We start from the raw sequence: 24,753 nt of genomic DNA, 5'->3' as shown, positions 1-24,753 counted from the left end.
TTATCCTGTATGTTTAGATAATCCCTGGAGTATTCTGACATTCCATTGAAAGGATATCCAGTTATGCTTTGATTAATATAGTTATGATTCTTTAGATTTGGAAATAATGGGACACACCTCACACAGCTACACCACTCTACTCTCTCAGGAATCCTGGTGCTGAATCCACTTGCTAAGTGAACTCTACCCTGTTCTCCTCAACCAGACCTCTGCTTTGGTCACTCTGTCCTGAAGTGCCTACCTCTCTACACACATGTTCATTTTCTCTGTGCTTTAGCCTGTGCTCCCTCTAGCCTGAGTTTTCTTAAGCTATAGTTTCAACCACTGAAATCATAATAGCCTTTTAAAGCAAAAGCCCCTGATAATATTTCTTCCAAGATTCCATCACCAGTCTCCCTTTTTTCTGCATTCCTATTTTACTTTCAATCTGTTGACAGTGTTGAACTTTACCTGAGCCCTGTGCTCTTGGAAAATAGCAGTGGTTAAAAGATTTCTCTAATCTTTTGTGTTCCAGGAAATAACTTACTGCAAAGAACCACCCTTCCCCGTATGACTTGGATAATACTTGCAGATGAGCCCCTTGTCTACTCATGACAAGGCCAGGCAGGCTCTTAAAATTCCTGTCCTCTGTCTCATAAATGATTAGCTGAACTGTTTGTCCCCATTGACCAGTCTGGACAAAATACTAATATGACTTGACCAAACTTTGAGTAGGTGCCATTCTTTGTCCTGGGCCCCTGAACTTTGATTTATTCCTGAGCATGGGACACAGAACTACCTCTCCTTAACAGCTCTCCAGAGCTATTACTTCCTATTGTCCTCAGGAAAAAAATACTCTCTTATCAACTAGCTGATAATGCCACCTGCTCAGCTCAGTCCCTCACACCTGATTCTTTCCAGCCTGTTAATTCCTCCCAATATAAGGAAAGGCTTTTCCTTGTAACCTTTGAGTTGCTTGCCCATCTTCCTATAGAAGCATTCTCCTTATTGTAATATTGCCTCCACCACTTCATCACAATAGTTTTCCTCTTCCCATTGCAATAGTCTTTTTAAATGAAATCTCTACTTACCTGAGTCTGAATTTGTTTTATCTGATACTGTTCTTTAATGCCAAACTCTCTACTATAATTTGATTATTCGTAAATTGTTTTACCAGTATTTAGTAATACTTATATCCAAAGAATTAGAAGCAACTTATAAAATAAGAGGGTTAAATACATTATTGAAAGAATCAGGTAAAAAAAATAAGGCCAAGAAAGTGATAAATATATAGATGAAAACAAATATATAATACATGGGGTCTTATACAGTTACTGAATTGAGCCATAAATTTGGCTGCGTTTCCTAGTAGAGAAAGCAAGGAGGGAAATTCTTTCAGTTATAAAATGTATAGGGTCTACAAAAAAAAAATACAACTGGTTGTAATTAATTCATGTGCCAGTCTTTGAACCCCAACAAGATGGTAACCCACTAAAAGGCAAAGCATGGGACTCCTTGAGGACAAAAAGGTTAGACTAAATACTAGCCATAATAATAATTACCATTTATTTAGAGCTGGTGTTGTCTTACAATTTTAACACAATTAATTTTAATGCAATTAAGTTTTTTCTATAACACAATTTTGCTCTAATACTATTTAGGAACTGAGTGTATTGACTTCTTGAGAAATGTGTTTATGTGTCCTCCTCCCACAGAACAGGAGATTGAAATATAAAACAATCTGTTAGAGTAGATAGACATTTTAAGTAGGTAATTTTAAGTGGCAAAGTAACCTTTATAAAAGAGGAATACAGAAAGAGAGAAAGGTGTTTTTCAGTTTTAACTCATCTCACTTTTTTCCTTCCAGTTTCTTCAGATGACTAGAGCATGGGGATAAGTAGAGCAGATGGCTGGACAGCAGGCTGGGCTGTATTTTAGGAGTCCTTGAGTGCTGAAGGGAGAGTTTGCAGGTAATGAGGTAGACATTGGGATACCACTGAATGTTTTGAGTAGGAAAAGTTGCATTGTTAGAACTATGCTTTAGCATGAGTCATCCAACAAAAGTATCTGGGATTACTCCATTAAGGATGAAATGAGAGGGGGGACAATACAGCAATTCCAAGAGTTAGAGAGTAAGTTTGAACTAAAATGGAAAGGAGTGATTGCAAGTGCCACTTCAGACAGAGCCATAGAATTTGGAAGATATTGGCTGTTAGATGAAGCCTGGACCTAGAAGCAAAGGATGATATATGGCTTGACAACTCCTTTGAGGTTTATCTTTGCTTAGCTTGGAAGGTGGTAAAGAATATTAACAAAATGGAAAAATCTGGGAAAGAGGATGTATGGAGCAAAGCAAATGTGTTCAACTTTGCAACTACTGATTTTGAGGTGTAAATGGAATGTTCAAATGAAGATGTCTAGGAGGTTATTGAGACTGTTAGGAGTGATGCAATCACAGAGGAAAAGGCTGCAAAGAGGGAAGTCCTGAGGTGAGAACAGAGTCATGAAGCTGCCTGCACTTGAGGGAGCAGAAGGAAAAAGTAAACCTAAAAACGGGACAGAGATTGAGCAGAGAGGTAGGAGGAGAGCCAGTTTCAGTGGTGAAAAGAGAGGTTTCAATGAGGCTGGGGTCAACAATGTCAGACACTACAGAGAAGGGATAGATGTCATGCGGTGAGATTAGCTCATTGAAAGAGAAGGCTGATGCCAGATTGTAAGAGTTCAGGAGTGAGTGGGAAGGCAGGGCAGCAACTAAAATACTTGTTCAATAATTTATTGTGAAAGGAAACTGTCTTGGGCCCCCCAAAATCACTAAGGAAAACTCAAGCTGGAAACTGCTTAAAGCAAACCTGCCTCCCATTCTATCTGAAGTCATGCCTCTGCTCACTGAGATAGATGCATATCTGATTGCTTCCTTTAGAAAGGCTAATCAGAGACTCAAAAGAATGCAACTGTTTGTGTCTCACCCATGTGTGACCTGGAAGCTCCCTCTGGCTTCCAGTCTTCCCACCATTGCTTCAAGTTGTCCTGCTTTTCCAGACCTAGCCAATGTACGTCTTACATGTATTGATTGATGTCTCATGTCTCCCTGAAATGTACAAAACCAAGCTGTGCCCTGACCATCTTGGGCACATGTGGTCAGGACTTCCTGAGGCTGTGTTATGGGTGCATCCTCAACCTTGGCAAAATAAACTTCCTAAATTAATTGAGACCTGTCTCAGATTTTCTGGGTTCACACTGTGTATAATTAAAAAGAGAAGGTAAAGAGAAAGAGAAGAAAGGGTTAAAAAAAGAAGGTGAAATTAAAGAGAAAGTAAAAATCAAGACAAGAGACGATAATCTTAGTCTGACTGGAGTGGAGAAAAGTGTTTTAAGATGTGGAAAAATTGAGCATAATACTAAACTATGTCAAAGAGCTTTGGGAGAGAGGTTGAAAATGAGATACAGAGAGGGAAAAAAGTTCTTGAGAAAAACAGGAGGAGATAGAATTAAGCAGCATAATAGAGAAATAGTTTGAGACCAAGTAAAGGGATGTTGAAGAAGCTCCTATTCGATTGAATTAATCTTGGTAAGGTGAAATTGAGGGGTATCTGATGGGGTTGGATGTGGGTGTTTAGGAGAATAAAGAAATTTTAAAATCCCTGCCCAAGGAGTATGTGAAAGATCCAACAGTGGACAAAGGGATCTTCAGGCAGCTTTGAGAACTCACTTCAGGTTAATCAAGTTCCATTTGTAGAAGTGCATTTCATAAAATGCTTGTCAGCAGGGAGTGAGGCTGTATCTCGAGGGGAAGCAAAATATTGGGGTGTCTTTGAAGGTAAGGCAATAGAATATCAGAAGAGGAAGGGATTATTTTATTATAGTGATGATTGGATTGGAAAAATGACTGGCCTTTGGTTCGAGGTCAATCAGAGAGTCAAGTGAGTCCAGAGGATGGCCCCTAGGAGAGATGTCAGAGTTCAAAGACCTAGAGGTCATGATGATCACAAAAAACAGCATCCTTCATTGGAAGTGCAGGAATTAGCAAAATGGAAGGGAAGGAGCTATGGTCAGAGAAAAGGAGTGTCCAATAGTGGAGTCCTTGTAGGGAGCAGTGTCCATGGGGTATGGTGACCAAGGTCTGGTTATGTGAGCATCTGATCTGTGAAAATGGATTAGAATTGAGCCATGGGAGGCCTTTGCATTCATGGATCCACCATGACATGCAAAGGGCAATGGCAAAGGTGTGAGGCTGTTACTTGATGTGGGTGCTTGGAAAGAAAGAAGATGACTGATCGGGTGGAAGATGTATACAGGGTTAGCGAAGTTGTTGCATGAAGGTAAAGGGCTCATGAGTGATTCTGTATGTTGCTTTTAAGAGAACTGTGGATACAGGGTCGAAAAAGTTTTGGAGGCCAAAGACAATTCTTTTTTAGATGAATCTTCCTGAGATGAAAAAAAAAAACGACAACAACAATAAGTGGGTGGATGTAAATAAAATTAAAAGTACAAATCATTTATTCCTATTTTAAAATGGAATTGTTTTAAAAATGTTAGATAGCATGACAGATTCTTTCTATAGAGGGTGGGCATGTGTGTGTATATGTGTGTGTGCCTGTGCAAACATGTGTGTTTAAAGCAAAGATAAAGATGGAGGAGGCTGGCAAGGTATAGTGTCAAAGTTCTGTTATGAGACTACAACCAGACTTTTTCCCCTATTTTCTTGCTAGTCTTGGGCCATTTCACTGCTAATCTACACATCCATCAAATAAACAGGAAAGGGAAATGGAGGATTGAATCACAAATCTGTCAATTTTGTTATTCTTGGTAGTTCAGGTTAAAGTTTTGGTGGGGGCAGAGTTAGAAACAAATGGCAAAAATTCGATTTCCTGATAGTGGGAGTGTTGTTATTGATAATGAGTCAGCTACTTGAAATGCTACACATAGCCCAGATTTATGGCTTCTTTAGGTGTTCTATGGAATTGAAATACTTTTTTTTTTTCGGTGAAATCTAGTTGCTAACCTGCTTTTCTTTAAGATCTTTATGCTTTTTATGTTATTAGACAGAAAGCAACAGCAAACAGCCTTTAGAACAGCTGGGGAAATAAAATGTAGTGGGTACGAATTTCACAGGCCACAGACTCAGATGTGAAAAAAAATGAAATTTAGCATCTATTTCATACTCCTTTTTGGCTGAAAGCAGGAAACTTGGTTTTGCTGATTTAAGGCAAACTGTGAACTTTATTTTGCAGATTTTTTTCAGAGAAAGATGCTCAAAACCAGGGTTCTTACACTCCCACTCCTATTCCCCAGCATAGCAGCTAAGCTCCTGGGGCTTTAGTGCCTCACAGCGTTGAGAAAAGAGGGCACCTGGCTCATGATTGTCCTCTGTGCCCTGCTGCTATCCACAGAGGAATGTCTCATCTTGGCTGGTCATTTGCTCATTATCCTCTGTCTATTACTGATATCCACCATGTGACTCCATAGCCATGGCCTCTGGTCATGTCAGACCATCTGTTTCTTCTTTGAGCCACTCATGAGGTATTGCTGGTTCACTAGCCATCTCTCAGCCATATGTGAGCCTCTCTTGTGGGGCCCTGGAGGTTTGCTGATGTTCTATGCACTTTACCTGGGTTGCCTCAGACTTTAAAGTTTGCCCACACCAGCCTACCTGGACCCTCACTTAGCCTTTGATACTCCACAGCTCTGATACAATAGTGGATATACAAGGTTTCTCTCTGAGGCCTGTAGCTTTCCAGTGGCTATCCCCTGAGATATGAGGCACTGGCACTTTCTGATCTGGTATTTCCCTAAACCTATGTAATGTTTACATAGGTTAACCTTAGACAAACTTCACCCAGGACTGTGACTTTGTAGGTGGAACATGATGTCTTTTCTCAAAAACACCACAATGTTTTCATCTCCCCGGCCCTTCTCCTTCATTTTATCAACTCCATTTCATTTTGTGTCAGAAAACTTGCTTTTGCAACATCAAGTCTTCTTCCCAAATTTATTATTTATAGTATTGATTGTACATACTTTATTCATATTAAAATCAAGGATTTGGGCACTCAAGCTTTGCCTAGCTTTGAAAACCACATGTCCATTGACTTTTGACACTACTTTATTATGAATTTTTAAATCATTTCAGAAACGAAGTGGAATTGTTTTCTGAAAATTTATTGGATAGTAAAGTGGGACTTAAAAGATGAGCCTTGGACAGTAGAGAAAAGACTTTGCTTCACTCGTAGTTATAGGCTTCCAGTCTCGATTTGATAGTAATTCCATGCTTTAAGCAAAAGGATACCTTTGACTAGGGTGACCATAAAATTTATCTTTCAAACTAGGGTAATTATGAGAGTGAAAGGTGAAGCCATTAATAATTATGCCAAGAAATCTGGCATACACTAGGACTATCCCAAGAAAACTTGGATATCAGGTCATCCTACTTTTCATCTGGGGAGAGAGTGTAAGATCTAGTCAAAGATGCAATGGTCTGTAGGACATCATAAGCCAAAGATAATGGAATAGATTCAGTTAACTGAATCTCAAGCATGAGATTGTCCTTCTGTATATGCTTTTTTCTTCACATTCTTTAGCGAGGCCCGGTTCAAGGATTTCAGCCTGGCCTCAGCTATATGTGTGTGTGTGTGTGTGTGTGTGTGTGTGTGTGCGTGAGAGAGAGAGAGAGAGAAAGACATGGCTGGAGATTTCAATGGAAACCAGTGTCTTCTTGGCCTGATGTGGGGAGGTGGCAGGAGCAATTAGCAAGATGAAGAAAAAATGTTGAATAATAAAAGTTGGAAATGAGATCCAGGCATTGTTTTTGTACTGATAGTCTCCCTCCCTCCCAACCAGAAAGGGCCTGGGATTAATTGGGTTGAGGAAATGTGCCTGACAATGTGCCCTGCCATTTAGTTTCTGATTGATGATTATTTCCCCATGTACCCTTTGCTCTTGGAAAGCAATGCACAGTGAGATAGCTGCAGTCTAGGTAGGGCTAAGGAAACCAGTTGTCACTTTCAGTTATCTGAAAAGTATATAACACTACTTGGCTGGCTCAGCATTTACAGTAGAAAAATTAATTGCTAAAATATAAATATCAAGTATTTTACATGCATATATAAATTTCTGATTTATTTTTAAAAACCAGGAAATCTGGCTACTTCGGGTCAGCTTCTCCAGGAAGCAAAAATCACTGGAGCAATATATGACGGCTTTTACAAGATGTGGCATTCCTCTGCAGTTCACCAGAGGCCCTGCCACTCCTTCCTGTCTTGTATCCAGGCCATTTCACTGATTTATATTAGCTTTTTGGCTACTGCAGTCTTCAAATTTGTGATTCCTGCACTATACCACATTGTGTGTTGGAAATTTCCAAAATAACCAGGTCTAAGTACAGCAGTTGTATCAAGGTTTCTGCTTTTCTTAGAAATCCCAGCTGTCGTTATTCAGACACCTTTATTAAACATCTATTTTTAATATTTTGAAGAACATTTATACAGTGACATGTACATATTAAGTGTAGAGTGCAATGAATTTTGCGTATGCATATTTCCTGTGTAACTGACTTACTGATCAAGATATTGAACCTTTCCATTACCCCAGAAAATTCACTTATATTGCCTCCAGTCAATATGCACTCATCTCCTCTGTAGGTAAGCATTCAGAGTTCTATCAACAGAGAGTAACTCTGCCTACTTTAGGGCTTTGTATAAATAGAATCATACAGTATGAAAGTTTCTGAGTTCAGATTCATCCAGGTTGTTGAGAAAAGCCACCGTTTGTTCTTTTACTTTGCTGAGTAGTTTTCCATTGTTTAAATACACCATTATTTGTTTATTCATTCACCTCTTGATGGACTAATATGATTCGGCTCTGTGTCCCACCCAAATCTCATTTTGTAGTTCCCATAATTCCACGTGTTGTGGGAGGGACCTGGTGGGAGATGACTGAATCATGGGGGCGGGTCTTTTCCATGCTGTTCTACGTGATAGTGAATGGGTCTTACGAGATCTGATGGTTTTAAAAGCGGGAGTTCACTGCGCAAGCTCTCTCTTTGCCTGCTGCCATCCACGTAAGATGTGACTTACTTCTCCTTGTCTTCCACCATGATTGTGAGGCCTCCCCAGCCATGTAGAATCGTAAGTCCAATAAACCTCTTTCTTTTGTAAATTTCCCAGTCTTAGGTATGACTTTATTAGCAGCATGGAAACTGACTAATACATGGACATTTGGGTTGTTTCCAGTTGGGGCTATTTTGAATGATCCCAGTAGAACATTCTTGTGTATGTCTTTTTACAGATATTTGTTTTAATTTGTCTAGTGTACTTACTTAAGAATGGAATATCTTGATGATAGGGTGGCTATATATAAATTTATAAAAAACTGCCAAAAGTTCCAGAGCAATTGTACAATTATGTACTCCCACCAGCAGTGGATGAGAATTCTAGTTGCTACACATCCTTGACAACAATTGACACTGCTACTCTTATAATCTATTCTATGGGTATGCCTGAATATCATTGTAGTTTTAATTTACATTTCCCTGATTACTAGTGATACTGAGCATTTTAAAAATATACTTATTTGTGACCAGGCGCGGTGGCTCACACCTGTAATCTCAGCACTTTGGGAGGCCGAGGTGGGCGGATCATGAGGTCAGGAGTTTGAGCCAGCCTGATCAACAGGGTGAAACCCCGTCTCTATTAAAAATACAAAAAGTAGCCGGGTATGGTGGTGGGCACTTGTAATCCCAGCTACTCTGGAGGCTGAGGCAGGGGAATCGCTTGAACCCAGGAGGCAGAGGTTGCAGTAACCTGAGATCGTGCCATTGCACTCCAGTCTGGGCAACAAGAGCAAGACTCTGTCTCAAAAAAAAAAAAATATATATATATATAAATATTTATATATATGTATATATGCTTATTGGCTATTCATATATCTTCCTTGGTGGAGTATCTGTTTCAGTTTTGTTTTTTCCATTTTTATTGTATTAATGTTTTTTTCTTGTAAGACTCTATATATTCTACATACAAATCCTTTGGAAGATATATATATATATATAGTTTCATAGTCTTAAGCGTCTCTTTTGACATGCTGCTTAGACATTATATAAGAACTGTGTGTACAGCCAGTTTCTAAATAATGTTCCTGTCAAGTACATAAAGTGGCAGCCACATGGCTACTCAAGGAAATGGACACAACTGCATTTTGCAGTGATAAACATAAATCTTGGAGTTTGCCCTGAAAATAACTAGTTAAATTGTAGTAAAGACTTCCATTTTTTTTTTTTTGTCTCTGTGTGTGTCTGTGTGTATGTTCTTTTTTAGACAAGGCGCTTCTAAAGTTTTGCCACTAAATAAAAGGAACACGTTCAATTACACAGCTGTGTGATTGTAGCTGTTCCCTGGGGCAGGCTGCTCTCCTCTGGAGAGCCTTCGATCTCCCTTCTGTTAAATACAACTGCAATTCACCTGAAGTGGTGTCAGCAGGACTCTTCACCCAGTGCCAGATAATAGTTTCTCTTTTTAGTCTTAAAAACGCATATCCTTCTGCCTGAGTTCTTAGGAGTGAGAAGCTGGCTTGAGGAAGCGTGCAGCAGGTTCTGCTTTGGGAAGTGAGAAAAAGCATGAATGGTGTTGGTTTGCAACACTAATCAAGGAATGAGTCTGGGAGTCTGGCAGTCCGTGTCTGTTTAGTGAGTTCAGACTGTGGCTCAACTAATTATGGTGTGTTCTGACTCAAAACCTTCAATGATTCCTGATGTCCTAGAGCATGGAGTTCAGAGTCCTTCAACATTAAGAACAAACTGGCTTCAGGAGCCTCATAACCCACAGACACAACTTCCAGACTAAACACCACAAGCATTAGTGTTGCCAGCCACCTCTTTCCATCCCTCCTTTTTTTGAACACATGGCAGTTAGGTGTGGTCATGTGACTTGCTTTGGTGAATGACACATGCGAGGAAGTGGCATCTGTCACTTCTGACATAAACTTTTTTTTTTTTTTGAGACGAAGTCTTCCTCTGTTGCCAGGCCTGAGTGCAATGGCATGGTCTTGGCTCACTGCAACCTCTGCCTCCTGGGTTCAAGTGATCCTCCTGCCTCAGCCTCCTGAGTAGCTGGGACTACAGGCGCCTGCCACCATGCCCAGCTAATTTTTTGTATTTTATTAGAGAGGGGTTTCACATGTTGGCCAGGATGGTCTCAATCTCCTGACCTCAGGTGATCCACCCGTCCCGGCCTCCCAAAGTGCTGGGATTACAGGCATGAACCACTGCGCCCAGCCAGAAACTTTTAAAACCTACCTAGGTTTCCTTTCCAATTGTGTGTTTAATTATGGAATTCCAATTGTAGAATTGCACTTTGGGAAATGGCATTTCCAAGATCTCTTAGGGAAATCCCGAAAGATCTGGGACTTGGAGTAAGTCAGACAGCTCTAGATTAAAATCTGAGCTCCACTACTTCTAGCTCTTGTCCTTTCTCTTTAGCTTTTGAATACCACATCTATACATGGGATATAGGTTGAAAAACCCTTATATCTTCCTTGGTGGAGTGTCTGTTTCATTTTATCCAAAATGCTTGGGACCAGAAGTATTTTGAATTTCATATTTTTTCAGATTTTGGAATATTTGCATATACATAATAAGGTAATGGAGCCCAAGTCTAAACAGAAAATTCATTTACGGTTTTTATATACCTTAAAACATAGCCAGAAGGTAATTATATAAAACATTTTAAATATTGGTTTTTTTTTTTTGCATGAAACCAAGCTTATTTACATTGAACCACCAGAAAACCAAAGTGTCCACCCATGTGAACAATCTGTGGTTGTTTGGCATCACTATCATTCCTGACTCTGAATATATATGCTATTGATAGGCAATCATTTTCTTGCACATTTTCCACACACAAATACTTAACAGGGAAAAACATACCATGCCATAAATACAGTGAAGAACTAGTGTGTTCAAGGAAACTAAGCAGCACAGTGGAGTCACCAGAATACCTGCATCCGTTGTTAAACAACAGCAACAACACGCAACAGCAGGCCCCTAGTCTCTATCTACAATGCTGTGTTCTGATTAAAAAGTTACTGTACAGTAAATTTTATTTTTTTGGCTAAGAAACACATCAGAAGCCTTGAGTGACCAGGAAGTGAGTCCTCCAGGTTTGAGGAGGCATTCTGCTGGATGGCTTTAAAAAATGTTTCCTCCAGAGTCATCTGCCTCATTAACAACATTTTATGCAGGGGTTATATGTGGTGGCTCATGCCTGTAATCCCAGCACTTTAAGAGGCCAAGGTAGGAGGATTGCTTGAGCCCAGGAGTGCAAGAAAATCTTGGGCTACAAAGGGAGGCCCTGTCTCTACAAACAAACAAATAAACAAAAACAAAAATTAGCTGGGCATAGTGGAGTGTGGGTGGGAGAATTGTTTAAATTTGGGAGGTCAAGGCTGCAGTGAGCCATGATCACACCACTGCACTTCAGCCCGAGTGACAAGGAAGATCCTGTCTCAAAAAACAAAACAAAACAAAACAAAACAAAAAACAGTTTTTATCATGTAAGTCTCTCTTTGATAAACTGACATAATTTCTTGTTCTATTATAAATGTGTGATGCTCTAGTCCTCCAATAAGCCCATCACACACTTCCACCCCATTGTCTACAGGCACCTTTTCTGCAGTGTTAACAATGCCATCTTCATCATAACTATTATCATGATCACCTTGATTCAGAACCATTTTGGCTATTTTACTATTGGTCAAAGAATGAACAACTGGAGCCTCATTATCAATGGTAAAAACGTCTTTGATATTCATTTCTTCCAGCTTACTGATGAACTCTGAAGATATATTTTTTGCATATGTAAGCAAGTCAAATGTCACTTTTTCTCACTTGACATATGGAATCCTTCAAAGTCACCACCTTGTTCATCGTCATTGAACATAGTAACAGATTATAGAGGTTGTGCCAGACATACACAACTGTGTCTTCAGTCACTATATTCCAAGTGTTGGCAACCTCATATGTGGCGTCTTTCATGCTAAACTTCTTTTGAAAACCTTCCACACCGCCATTGTTCACTGCTGGTAGCACACTGCGCAAGGCAGTGCTTTTATATTTACCTTTTACTGACCTAGGAATATCTTAGTCACATGGTTGAATGAACAAAGTTGCATTTGGGGGAAAGTATTAATACATGGCACAAACATTATTTTTTATGAGAATTTCAGCTGGAGGATGGGCAGAACAGTTGTCAAAGAATAACAAAATTTTGCGGTCATTGTTTAGTCCTGTTTCCCTGCAGTAAGCATGAGCCACTGGTTTAAAATGTTTGTGAAGGCTCTCAAAAGAAATGTCCCTGGTGATCCATGCCTTCTTGGTAGCATAATAATGGATTGGTAAGAAATTCACTCCTTGAAAACTGTGAAGACACAAGCTTTTGCCTATCACAGCAAGTTGACATCTATGTGTGCCTGCTGCATCAGCACATCCCAACACAGTTATTCTGTCCTTGGCATCCTTAATTCTTGTAGGGCTTAATTAATTCTTGTCTCTTCAGCTGTAGTCAGTGTTGCTCCAGGGCAGTAACACTGAAACAGTGATGTTTTATCAGCATTATAGACTTGTTCTGGCATCAGATTTTCATCAGCAATGTCCTTGGCTTACTTGTCAATGAATTTCTCTGCTGCTTTGTGATCAGCAAATTATTGTGATCAGCTTTATCATAACAAATATTTTAAAATCTAATACCTTGTCTTTTCTTAAATTTCTGCAACCTGCCTGTTGAATATTCACAGTTCCCTTCGATTTTAGTTCATCATGATAGATCTTTGCATGTTTCTTGATCAGCATACCATTAAGTGGTATGTGTTCACTGAGAAGTTGATGGAGCCACCCTTTCAATACATGATTAAGATCTTCATTTTCAGCTTTATGCAGTGATTTTCTATTTTTCATTAACTTCTGTTTATCACTTTCAGCATAGAGCTTCGGAAGTTTATCCTTCTATTTCTTCAGGTCATATATGGTGGTAATTCCAACACCATAGTCTTCTGTAAGATGTTTCACACTTATACAACTATCCAGTTTCTCCAACAGCTTGACTTTCTGTACAGTAGAGAAATATAAACACTTCTCTTTTTCTTATCACTGTTACCTATTGCAGCATCTGCGGGCGTTTTAGATATTTTCAATGCTATCTTTACAGCACAGGGCAGATAATATGCACACACACAAAAACCCACAGTAAGTAATGCATGTAGGTTTTGGCTCCATGCAAGGCATTGTGAGGACACTGATCTTGATGTGTCCAGCCTGCACATGTGCCATTTTATCACCCTTTGTGGTGTGCTTGTGTGAGGGAATCTGGGCATGCTCAGAAAAGATATATCACAGCTAAACAAGGCTGGGAGGGTCTTTTTCCCCTGGGGATGCCAAATAAGCTGTTTATTGTGTGTCTGCATTTTGATTTCAACTAGTTACATGAGATCAGATCTGGGACTGTCCACTTGTGGCATCATGTTGGTGCTCAGAAAGTTTTGGATTATAGAGCATTCAGGATTTTAGACTTCTGGATTAAGGATGTTCAACCTGTAATATATCTATTTTGGAAGGTTGTTGCAAGTAGCAGAAACAAAATTGGGGAACACTTACCCAGTAGTTTACACTACATACCTGCTTTGTCAAGCAAACTGGTCAAACAGATAAATCAGAGTTGAATTTTTAAAATGAACAGTCAGATTAGCAGACTGCTAAATTTTACATTTTTTTTTGTTTTAGGCTAACTTATTTATCATGATAAGAATATTTACCAAGTATATTTCCATTTTAAAATTTTATATGAGGCCTTTTATTTGCAAAGAGAATCTGACATAGCATTTTATTTATCAAAAGTAAAATGAAAGTAAACAATCTTTTATTTCATAACAAGTCATATTTGATGCCAATAAGCTGATAACCAAATATAAACTAGATACTAATAGGATTTAGTAACTAATGTTCAGGTTATATATACTAAAATTTAGTTGTCCCTAGTAACTAAGCTTACCACTTCCCCAAATCTATAAGTTACATTAGGAGAATCACATTTTTATCCAGAGCATTTACAATTGTATGTCTTAACTTTAGCAGTTTTATTAAGGACAATTGGGCAAATATTTCATGATTAAAACACCAAAAGCAATGGCAATAGAAGCCAAAATTGACAAATGGGATCTAATTAAACTAAAGAGCTTCTGCACAGCAAAAGAAACTATCATCAGAATGAACAGGCAACCTACAGAATGGGAGAAAATTTTTGCAATCTAGCCATCTGACAAAGGGCTGACATCCAGAATCTACAAAGAACTTAAACAAATTTACAAGAAAAATCTAACGACCCCATCAAAAAGTGGGCAAAGGATATGAACAGATACTTCTCAAAATAAGACATTTATGTGGCCAACACACATATGAAAAAAGCTCATCATCACTGGTCATTAGAGAAATGCAAATCAAAACCACAGTGGATACCATCTCACGCCAGTTAGAATGGCGATAATTAAGAAGTCAGGAAACAACAGGTGCTGGAGAGGATGTGGAGAAATAGGAATGCTTTTACACTGTTTGTGGGAGTGTAAATTAGTTCCACCACTGAGGAAGACAATGTGGCAATTCCTCAAGGATCTAGAACCAGAAATACCATTTGACCCAGCAATCCCATTACTGGGTATATATCCAAAGGATTATAAATAATTTTACTATAAAGACACATGCATCTGTATGTTTATTGCAGCACTCTTCACAATAGCAAAGACTCGGAACCAACCTAAATTCCCATCAATGATGGACTGGATAAAGAAAATGTGGCACATATATACCATGGAATACTATGCAGCCATAAAAAGGACGAGTTCATGTCCTTTACAGGGACATGGATGAAGCTGGAAACCATCATTCTCAGCAAACTAACATAAGAAGAGAAAACCAAACACCACACGTTCTTACTCATAAGTAGGAGCTGAACAATGAGAACACATGGACACAGGGAATGGAACATCACACACTGGGGCCTGTCAAGGAGTGAGAAGCTAGGGGAGGGTTAGCATTAGGAGAAATACCTAATGTAGATGACAGGTTTATGGGTGCAGCAAACCACCATGGCACATGCATACTTATGTAACAAACCTGCGCATGAATCCCAGAACTTAAAGTATAATAAAAAAAAAGCACAATTCTTTTTATAGATTTGATCTTAGAACCGTCAGTTTTTCAATGGGATTTAATCACTAGAAAAATTTTCAGTTTTTTTTTTTTAAGTGAAGCAAATTTGCCCTATCTTCCTAATGTCAGTAAGCAGAAAGAGAGATGAAGAATCATCTTGGAGTTTTAGCCATTTCCAGTGGAAAATATAATTATTTTTTATAAGCATTAATAATCATGCTGTTCAATGAGTTGGCCCACTTTTAGTGGTTTACAGATTTCAGATTGTCAAGGAAATTACATATAATTTATTTTCCAAATTAAATTATTAGACAGTGGCATGACTTGTGCACTCAAAATTTAACTTAAAAAAGCATTTAATAATTAAAATGCCAAGTATAGGCAAAAAGGAAAACATTTCCCCACAGTTTCAAATTACGTTTGTTGAAAAACCCGAATTAAAAATTTGAGCCTAACAAGATATATAATGAAGGGCATAAAGGGTAATGATTGAGGACTCCTTCAGAAATTTGGCTTAGCATAAATTATTTATTTTTACATGTAGTGTATCTGTACAAGCTAGGTTGATATTTCCTGAAGTCTGTTGTGCTTCAAATCTGTCATAATATTTACAAAAACTGCTGGCCTTTCCAAAGAGGGGGACTGGTAGTGATCATCTCAACCAATTCAGTTGGAGAATTGAAGGCTCACACAGATAACTGTCTTGCTCTTCTTCATACAGTAGTAGAGCTAAGACTAAAAACCAGGTCTGTCATTTTCTTGGCCCAGAGCTTTTTCAGTGGCACCCAGCTTAATCGTACCCTAGGCTGTCACATTTCTTCAGTGCCCACATTATGGAAATGAATAAAACAGTGTTGGATTCAAGCATCAATTGAGTGGCTGTCTTATACAATCGATATGGTCTCTTTTAACAGGAAGATGCATAATTTCTAGTGGAGAACTTCCAGGATGATGACTCTATGAATTTATTAATCCCCATCTTCTCCAAGAAACCAACCAAAAGCAAGCAACGAAGAGATGGGAAAACAAAAACACAAACTCCATCTTCTGAGAACTAGAAAAGAGAATGTAAAATAATTTGTAAAGGACGCAAAAGCAAGTTTAATTTCATGCAAGAAACATTAGGAGTAAGTCAAGAGAAGCCAGGGGATTTGGAGTAGGGGTAGCAGGGCAGGGGGAGAGGGAGAGAGAGAGAGAGAGAGAGAGAGAAAGAGAGAGAAAACACCTGAGAGAAGCAATTAGGTTCACAGAAGCAGAAAAGACTCTGCCACATACAAAATCCCACAGACTCGTATTATTTGGAAAAAGTGTCTTGCTTTGTGGCAGCTGAAGAAAAGAGAATCTCTGCAATGCAAAACCCAGCTAGCCTGGAGCACTACCCTTGTTCCTCCCCACCTATGGAAATTCTTTGCAAATATTGGTCCATAAAATTCCAACTCATTTAATCATGAGTAATTAAAAAAAAACTTGCAGAGCAGACATTGATAAAAAAGATATTACAAGAATAAAGAAATAATTGGAAGTAAAATTCACCTCTTGAAGGACATCAGGTTTGTTTCCAGCTTGGGGCTACTACAACTAGAACTTCCATAAACAGTTTTGTATGTGCACAATAAGTTTTATGTGAACAATAAGCCTTCATTTGGGGGGATAAATGACTAGGAGTGCAATTACTATATCACATTGTAGTTGTATGTTGTAGTAGCCCCAAATTGGAAAAAATCCAGATGTCTTTAAATAAGTGAATAAATTCAACAATTTGTGGTACCATCGTACTATGGAAATACTACTCAGCCACAAAACAGAATAAGCTGTAGATACAAGTAACAACCTTGATGAATCTCCAGAGAATTGTGCTGAATGAAAAAAGCCAATCACAAAAGGGTACATATTGATGCAACATTTTTCTCGACCCCTTCATCGGACTTGTGACTGGAGTGCCCCATTTACTTGGCCTGTGGCGCTCAGCCCCTTGCTGGAGGGAGCACATGAGTGAGTAAGTGTGGTATCTGGCCAGCTGCTTTGAATGCCAGCAAGAGCAGGCGCTGTGTGGGCCTGCAGTGGCACTCAGGTTGGGGTGCCTGTGACCCCCGAAGCCCAGAGGGCATGTTATAATGCTTTCTTAGCTCTACCGTCCATGGACAGTGGTGTGTTATCAGCCCAGTGGGCCCCTTGCCTCATCACATGGGGTGGCTGCCTCCCGCCAGCAAGAGCAAAGGGTCAGTGTGGGTACCTGCACTCGGTGGGTCCCTAGCTCTTGTCTGGCATCCAAGAAGAAAGAGTCGGCTGGACACTTGAAGGATGGTGAAGGCAGAGAATTTATTAAGCAATAGGAAATGGCTCTTAGTGGAAAGGGGAGCAGGAAAGGGAATGGGACAGGAGGTAATCTTCCCCTGAAGTCCGGCCATCTCTCTGTTGTCAAGCTGTCTCTCTGATGTTAAGCTGTCTCTCCTCCGAAGTCCAGCTGTCCCTCTGAAGTCAAGTCATCTCTCTCCAGTCAAGCTGCTTCTCTGTCTCTACCTATTGAGTCTGGGGTCGTTACAGCCACAGGATGGGGGATGAGGCAGGCCTTAGGTAGTTTTGGAAAAGGCAACATTTGATTGGTAAAAAGACATTATTCAGAAAGAACTAATCGGGAGACAGTGAAGCAAACAGGGAGAGAAATTCTCACTTTGGGCCCTGGGTTTCAGGCTTTTTTTGCCTGAATGTGGAGTTTCGTCAGGACCTGCCCCTGTCTGCCTAGAATGTCTCTGCCTCTTGCCTCTATCAGTGTTATGTAATTCCATTTGAAAAACATTCTGGATATGGTAAAATTATAGTAATAGAGACTCATTCCTCCTAGGTAATTATAACTCTGTACTCATTGACCAACTTCTCCCCATCCTTCCTCATCCCCTTTCCAGTCTCTGGTAACCACTCTACTACTCTCTACTTCTTTGAGATCAAAGTTTTGTAGATTCCACACATGAGTCTGGCTTATTCCACTTAACATAATGTCCTCTAATGTCATCTATATTGTTGCAAATAACAGGATTTTATTTTCTTATGACTAAATAGTATTCCATTGTGTATATATACCATGTTGTCTTTATCTGTTCATCCATCAGTGGACACTAGGTTGATTCCATATCTTGGCTATTGTGCATAGTGCTGTAATCTCCATGAGAGTGCAGATATCTTTTCCATATACTGACTTTCTTTTCTTTATTTTTTTGAGATGGAGTCTCACTCTGTCACCCAGGCTGGAGTGCAGTGGCGTGATCTCGGCTCACTGCAAGTTCCACCTCCTGGGATCACGCCATTCTCCTGCCTCAGCCTCCTGAGTAGCTGGGACTACAGGTGCCTGCCACCATGCCTGGCTAATTTCTTGTATTTTTAGTAGAGACGAGGTTTCACCGTGTTATCCAGGATGGTCTCGATCTCCTGACCTCATGATCCACCCACCTCGGCCTCCCAAAGTGCTGGGATTACAGGCGTGAGCCACCACACGCAGCCCCTTTTCTTTGAATATATACCCAGCAAGCAGTGGCATTATTGGACCATATTATATTTCCTTTTTTCATTTTTTATGGAACCTCCATACTGTCTTTATAATGGTTATACTAATTTGTATTCCCAGCAACAGAGTGCAAGAATTCCCTTTTCTACACATCTTTGACAACACCTTTTTTTGTCTTTTTGATAATAGTCATTGTAACTAGAATAAGGTATATCTCACAGTGCTTTTGATTTGCATTGTTCTGATGATTAGTGATGTTTAGCATTTTTCAAATATCCCTGTTGGCCATTTGTATGTCTTTTATTGAGAAATATCTATTAAAGTTTTTGCTCATTTTGTAATTGAATTATTATTTTTGGGGGGGTTTCTTTTTTCTTACTGTTGGAATTTTTAAGTTCCTTATATATTCTAGATAATAACCCCTTGTCAGATGTATAGTTTACAAATATTTTCTCCCATTTTGTAGGTTATCTCTGCACTCTTTTACTTTGTTTTTTTTTTTTAATTGTTTACTTTGCTGTGCAAAAGCTTTTTAGTTTCATGTAATTCCATTTGTTTCTTTTTGTTTTTGTTGTCCGTGGTTTTTGAGGTCTTTTCTAAAAAATCCTTGCCCAGCCCAATGTCATAAAGCATTCCCTATGTTTTCTTTTAGTGGATTCATAATTTTGAATCTGACATTACATTCTTTAATATGTTTTGAGGTAGCTTTTTTATATGGTGAGAAATAGGGGTCTAGTTTTATTCTTCTGTATGCGGCTACCCAGTTTTCCCAGTACCATGTATTAGAGACTGTCCCCAATGTGTGTTCTTGGCACCTTTGTTGAAAATCAGTTGGCTTTAGGTGTGTGAATTTATTTCTGCACTCTCTATTTTGTTTCATTGGTTTATGTGTCTGTTTTTAGGCCACTACCATGTTGTTTTAGTTACTGTAAGCTTGCAATATAATTTGAAGTCAGAGTAATGTGATTTCTCCAGTTTTGTTGTTTTTGCTCAGAATGGCTTTGGCTATTCTGGGTCTTTGGTGGTTCCATATAAATTTAAGATTTTTTTTTCTATTTTTGTGAAGAATACCATTAGTATTTTGTTAGGAGTTGCATTGAATCTGTAGATTGCTTTGAGTAACATAGCTTTAAACTCTATCAGTTCTCCCAATTCATAAACATGAAATGTCTTTCAATTTATTTGTGTTCTCTTCAATTTCTTTCATCAGTGTTTTACAGTTTTCAGTGTTGACAGATCTTTTATCTTCTTGGTTAGTTTATTCCTCGGTATCTTATTTTCTTTTGCAGCAGCTGTAAGTGGAATTGTTTTCTTGGTTTCCTTTTTAGATAAGTTCACTCTTAGCTAGTATACAAACACTACTGATTTTGTATCTTGCAACTTTACTAAACTCATTTACTAGTTTTAACAGTTTTTTTTTAAAATAAACCTTTAGGGTTTTCTATATGTAAAATTATGTAATCTGCAAAAAGGGGCAATTTGACTTCTTCCTATCCAATTTGGATACCTTTCATTTCTTTCTCCTGTCTTACTGCTCTGGCCAGGACTTACAGTATTATGTTGAATAAAAGTGATGAAAATGGGCATGCTTGTCTTGTTTCTGATTTTAAAGGAAAAGCTTTCAGCTTTTCCTCATTCAGTTTGATGTTAGCTGTGAGTCTGCCATATATTGCCTTTATTGTGTTGAGGTACATACCTTCTATCCCTAATATGTTGAGAGTTTTTGTCATGAAGGGATGTTGGATTTTTTTCAAATGCATTTTTGCATCTATTCAGATTATTCTATATTTTAAAAATCTTTTTTATGTTAACATGGGGTATCACATTTATTAATTAATTTGCATATATTGAACCATCCTTGCTTCTCTGGTATGAACCCTACTGATAATAGTGAATGACCTTTTAAAGCTGATGATGAATTCAATTTGCCAATATTTTGTTGAGGATTTTTGCATGTATGTTCATCAAGGATACTAGCTTGTAGTTTTCTTTATTTTCTTGTGTTCTTATCTGGTTTTGGTATCAGGATAATGCTGGCCTGGTAAAATGAGTATGGAACTATTCTATCCTCTTCAATTTTCTGGAATAATTTGAGGAAAATTGGTATTATTTCTTCTTTGAAGGTTTGGTAAAATTCAGTAGTGAAAACATCAAGTCCTTGGCTTTTTTTGTTGTTGTTGTTGTTGGAAGACTTTTTATTATAGATGCAATTTTGTTCCTCATTATTGGTCTGTTCAGGTTTTCGATGTGTGTATAATTTAACCCAGGTTGGTTGTTTCTGTGCAGGAATTTATTTATTTCTTCTAGGTTATCATATTTGTTAGCATATAGTTCTTCATAATGATTTCTCATGATCTTTGTATTTCTGTCAACTGTAATATGTTTTTTCATCTCTCATTTTATTTATTTGCATCTTCTCATTTTTTTCTTAATCTAGCTAAAGGTTTGTGAATTCATCTTTCTGAAAACCAACTCTCCATTTCATTGATCTTTTGAGCTGTTTTTCTAGTCTCTATGTCTTTTATTTCTGCTCTGAGCTTTCTTCTATCAATTTTAGGTTTAGTTTGTTCTTGTTTTTCTAGTTCTTTGAGGCATACATTAGGTTGCTTATTAGAAATTTTTCTTCTTTTTTTGATGTACCTGCTTATTGCTATAAAATTCCCCCTTATAACTGCTTTTGCTGGGTCTCATAAGTTATAACATTATGTATTTCCATTCTTGTTTGTCTCGAAAAACTGTTAATTTTCCTTTTAGCTTCTTCACTGAACCTTTGGTTATTTAGGAGCATATTCCTTAGGTTTCATGCACTTGTAAAGTTTCTGAAGTTTTATTATTGTTAATATCCAGTTTTATACCATTGTGGTTAGAAAAGATACTTGATATGATCTCTGTCTTCTTAAACTAGTTGAGGCTTGTTTTGTGGCCTAACATATAATTCATCGTAGAGAATGTTTCATGTGTAGTTAAGAAGGATGTGTATTCTGCAGCTGTTGGAATGAAGGTTAAGTCCATTTGGTCTATGGAGCAGTTAAAGCCCAACGTTTCTTTGTTGATTTTCTGTTAAGATGATTTGTCCATTGTTGAAAGTGGGGGTGTTAAAGTATCCTACTACAAATAGACTGTATTGTATTATAGTCTATGTCTTCCTTTAGATATAATAATATTTCTTTTATATATTTGGGTGCTCTGGTGTTGAGTGCATATATAGTTACAATTGTTATATCTTCTTGTTAAATTGATTGCTTTGTCATTATATAATGACCCTGTTTGTTTCTTTTTACAGTTTTTGACTTAAAGTCCAGTTTATCTAAGTATGACTACTTCTGCTTGCTTTTGGTTTTTCTTGCATGTAATATCCTTTTTCATCCTTTTACTTTCAGTCTATGTTTATCTTTAGTGATGACGTAAGTCTCTTATAGGTGGCACAGAGGTGGGCTTGCTTCTTTTTTTCTCTTATCCAGTCAACCACTCTCTATCTTTTAATTGAAAAAATTAATCAATTTACAATGAACATTGTTGATAGGTACGAATGTACTCCTGACATTTTGTTAATTGTTTTCTGATTGTTTTATAGATCCTTTGTTCTCTTCTTTCTTGTTGTTTACTGTTGGGTTTGGTGATTTCCTTTCTCTTTCTTGGTTGTGTATGTGTTGTAATTTCTTGCTTTGTGGTTACCTGGAGCTAGCAAAAAGAGTTTTGTAGTACTATAGACTATTTTAAGCTGATTACAACTTAACTTTGGTTACATAAAAATACTACCCTAGACTTTTCCCCTATAGCCCACAATTTATATTTTTATTACTTAATTTACATCTTTATCAATTATCTGTTCCTTAGCTACTAACTGTAGCTGTTGTTGTTTTGACTATTTTTGAAACATTTAACCTTCATACTAGAGGACTGAGAGATTTACATAGTAACACTGTTACAGCACTGGATATTCCTCATTTTATTATGTTTTCATGCTCCACGGGAAATTCACCACTCCCCAGTGCTCTTCAGCATACTTCCTCAGTTACTGCAGTGAAATTATAGTTGTTTAGTTTTTGTTCTGATTCCTTTTGTATGGGGGACAAGTGTCATTCAACTCTAGTTGGCCGTCTTGCCAATGTCACTCCTAAGAATCCAGGAAACATTTTTAGAATGAAAGTCCTCTGTATATCCCTACTCTTCTTCTCATCTACTCATCATTTTTACCAACCTTGTTTGAAAACATTTTGTTAACTCCACCACTAAAATGATCTCTTAAAATTATTTTATATGCTTACTTCCCAGTGGATTTTCACCCTCAGTATGTTACTTCTAATGACAAAATATCTCCTTTAAAAATATTCCTCTTAAAAAAAATTCTTCTCTATTGTCAGTCCTTTCATTTCAAACATATGTATCTGTGCAGAAACATGGAAGAAAATAGGTGGTGTTGAGCTATGGGTGGGTGCATTTGAGAGATGGCTCATTGTTATTTTTATAGGTCTCCTGACAAGTGTCTTTACTCCAGAAGATATTTCAGGAGGTACAGGGACATCGACCTTATTTGCTGGACACAGATAAAGACATGAAGTTAGAAACTCGGCAGTGACTTAGAGTGAGCTGTGCCAGAGTGACTTTTCCAGATGTCTTTGGGCTTTACAGGTTGGAACTGTCTTTAGGGAATGGCTCGGATTTGATTTAACATTTTCTAAATTGGTTCACCCACCTTTGAGTTTGGAGGATGTACTGCTTCGTGCTTCCCCAGATTAATGTACTGCCAGCAGCTCTGAGGCTCCCATCTCAGGAAATTCATTAACACGTTGGGCAATCCGGAGACCAGGTGTGGCACCGAAAGGTTAATCTATCCTCATTTCTTCTTCATAGCAACTTCGGAGTGAATTATACTCTAGTCATTTAAAGTGAACAAATGAAGGCAATATACCTTACCTGTGCTTAACATGCTTGGTGTGATTCATACAGCGCTCGATTTTAGTCAAGGTGTGTGGACATTGTGTGTGTTTATGTGCCTTGCACACATCCCATAACCCCTAAACACCTTTAATATGGTTGTATTATGGTTGCTTTAACTATTTTGTGCGTGCTCTTTTTGCTCCAATTTATGAGTAAAAAGAAATCTGCAGGCACACTACGGAAATACAGACTTTCCAGGCCATTCCAATGTGCACAGAGAAAAGGAAGCCCGCAGGGTTTGAGAAGGAGCGATGGGCTTAGTCAAGACACCTTTGCTTTGTTTGGGGTGAGTTCAGTGTGGCACCTTCATTTGGTCTGCAGCTTCTGGCTACCATGCTTCTGAATCCCCTTAAGACTGTCATCCCTCCCTTCTTGCTTTATCGGATTAACACATTTTCTATCTGTAGCTGCCATCTTCCACAATGGTGAATGTGTTGACTATAGGTGTTCTATTGTTTGTTTCTTCCCCCACTGTAGTAAACCCTGTTTTGCTATAACACAAAGCCCCTGGCTGACTTGATCCCTCACAAACTCAGACCTACTGCCAGAAAATGGGAATTTATTTTTCCTTGTTCATATCTATTTCTTTCCTTATCTCTTTCAAGCATCACCACCCCTCAACCCTCCCAGCCTAACATTATTTTAGAGATTATCAGGTTTGCTTTTCGATTTTACTGTTTTCCATTCAAATTTTTTCATAAAACCACTTTACTTTTACAGAATGAAATATTATTTTCATTATTCTCCTACCCCAAATACGAATAGCAATAACACACTTCTGATGTATAGTGAGTCATAGATTAAATACATGATCATACATAATAAGAATGTATCATTGTAATGAAATATTTTATTTCCTCTTTTGTTACTTGTAATTTGGTTTAATTTGGCTCTACTAACCTTTTTGCTCATGTGTAACTCTTAAAACATGTTCTCATGAACACTGTATATTTAAAAAGGAGGAAAGGAAGGAAGAAGAAAGCCAGTCGGCGTCAACTAAATATCAAGGTGAATGTAAGGTCAGATGCAAGTTTTTGGGGGAAAAAGGAAAGAAAGGAAAGTATAAAAGAATATATCAGGAAAATCTCATTGTTGAAAATGTGTGTGCAGCATCTTTGGCAAAACATTTCCCACCGAGACAGAGTAT

This window comes from Pongo pygmaeus, chromosome 13 (genome assembly GCF_028885625.2).
Source record: "Pongo pygmaeus isolate AG05252 chromosome 13, NHGRI_mPonPyg2-v2.0_pri, whole genome shotgun sequence".
NCBI classification, from domain to species: domain Eukaryota; kingdom Metazoa; phylum Chordata; class Mammalia; order Primates; family Hominidae; genus Pongo; species Pongo pygmaeus.
The sequence above is the reverse complement of the archived record's forward strand: the minus strand, read 5'-3'. Positions refer to the sequence as shown.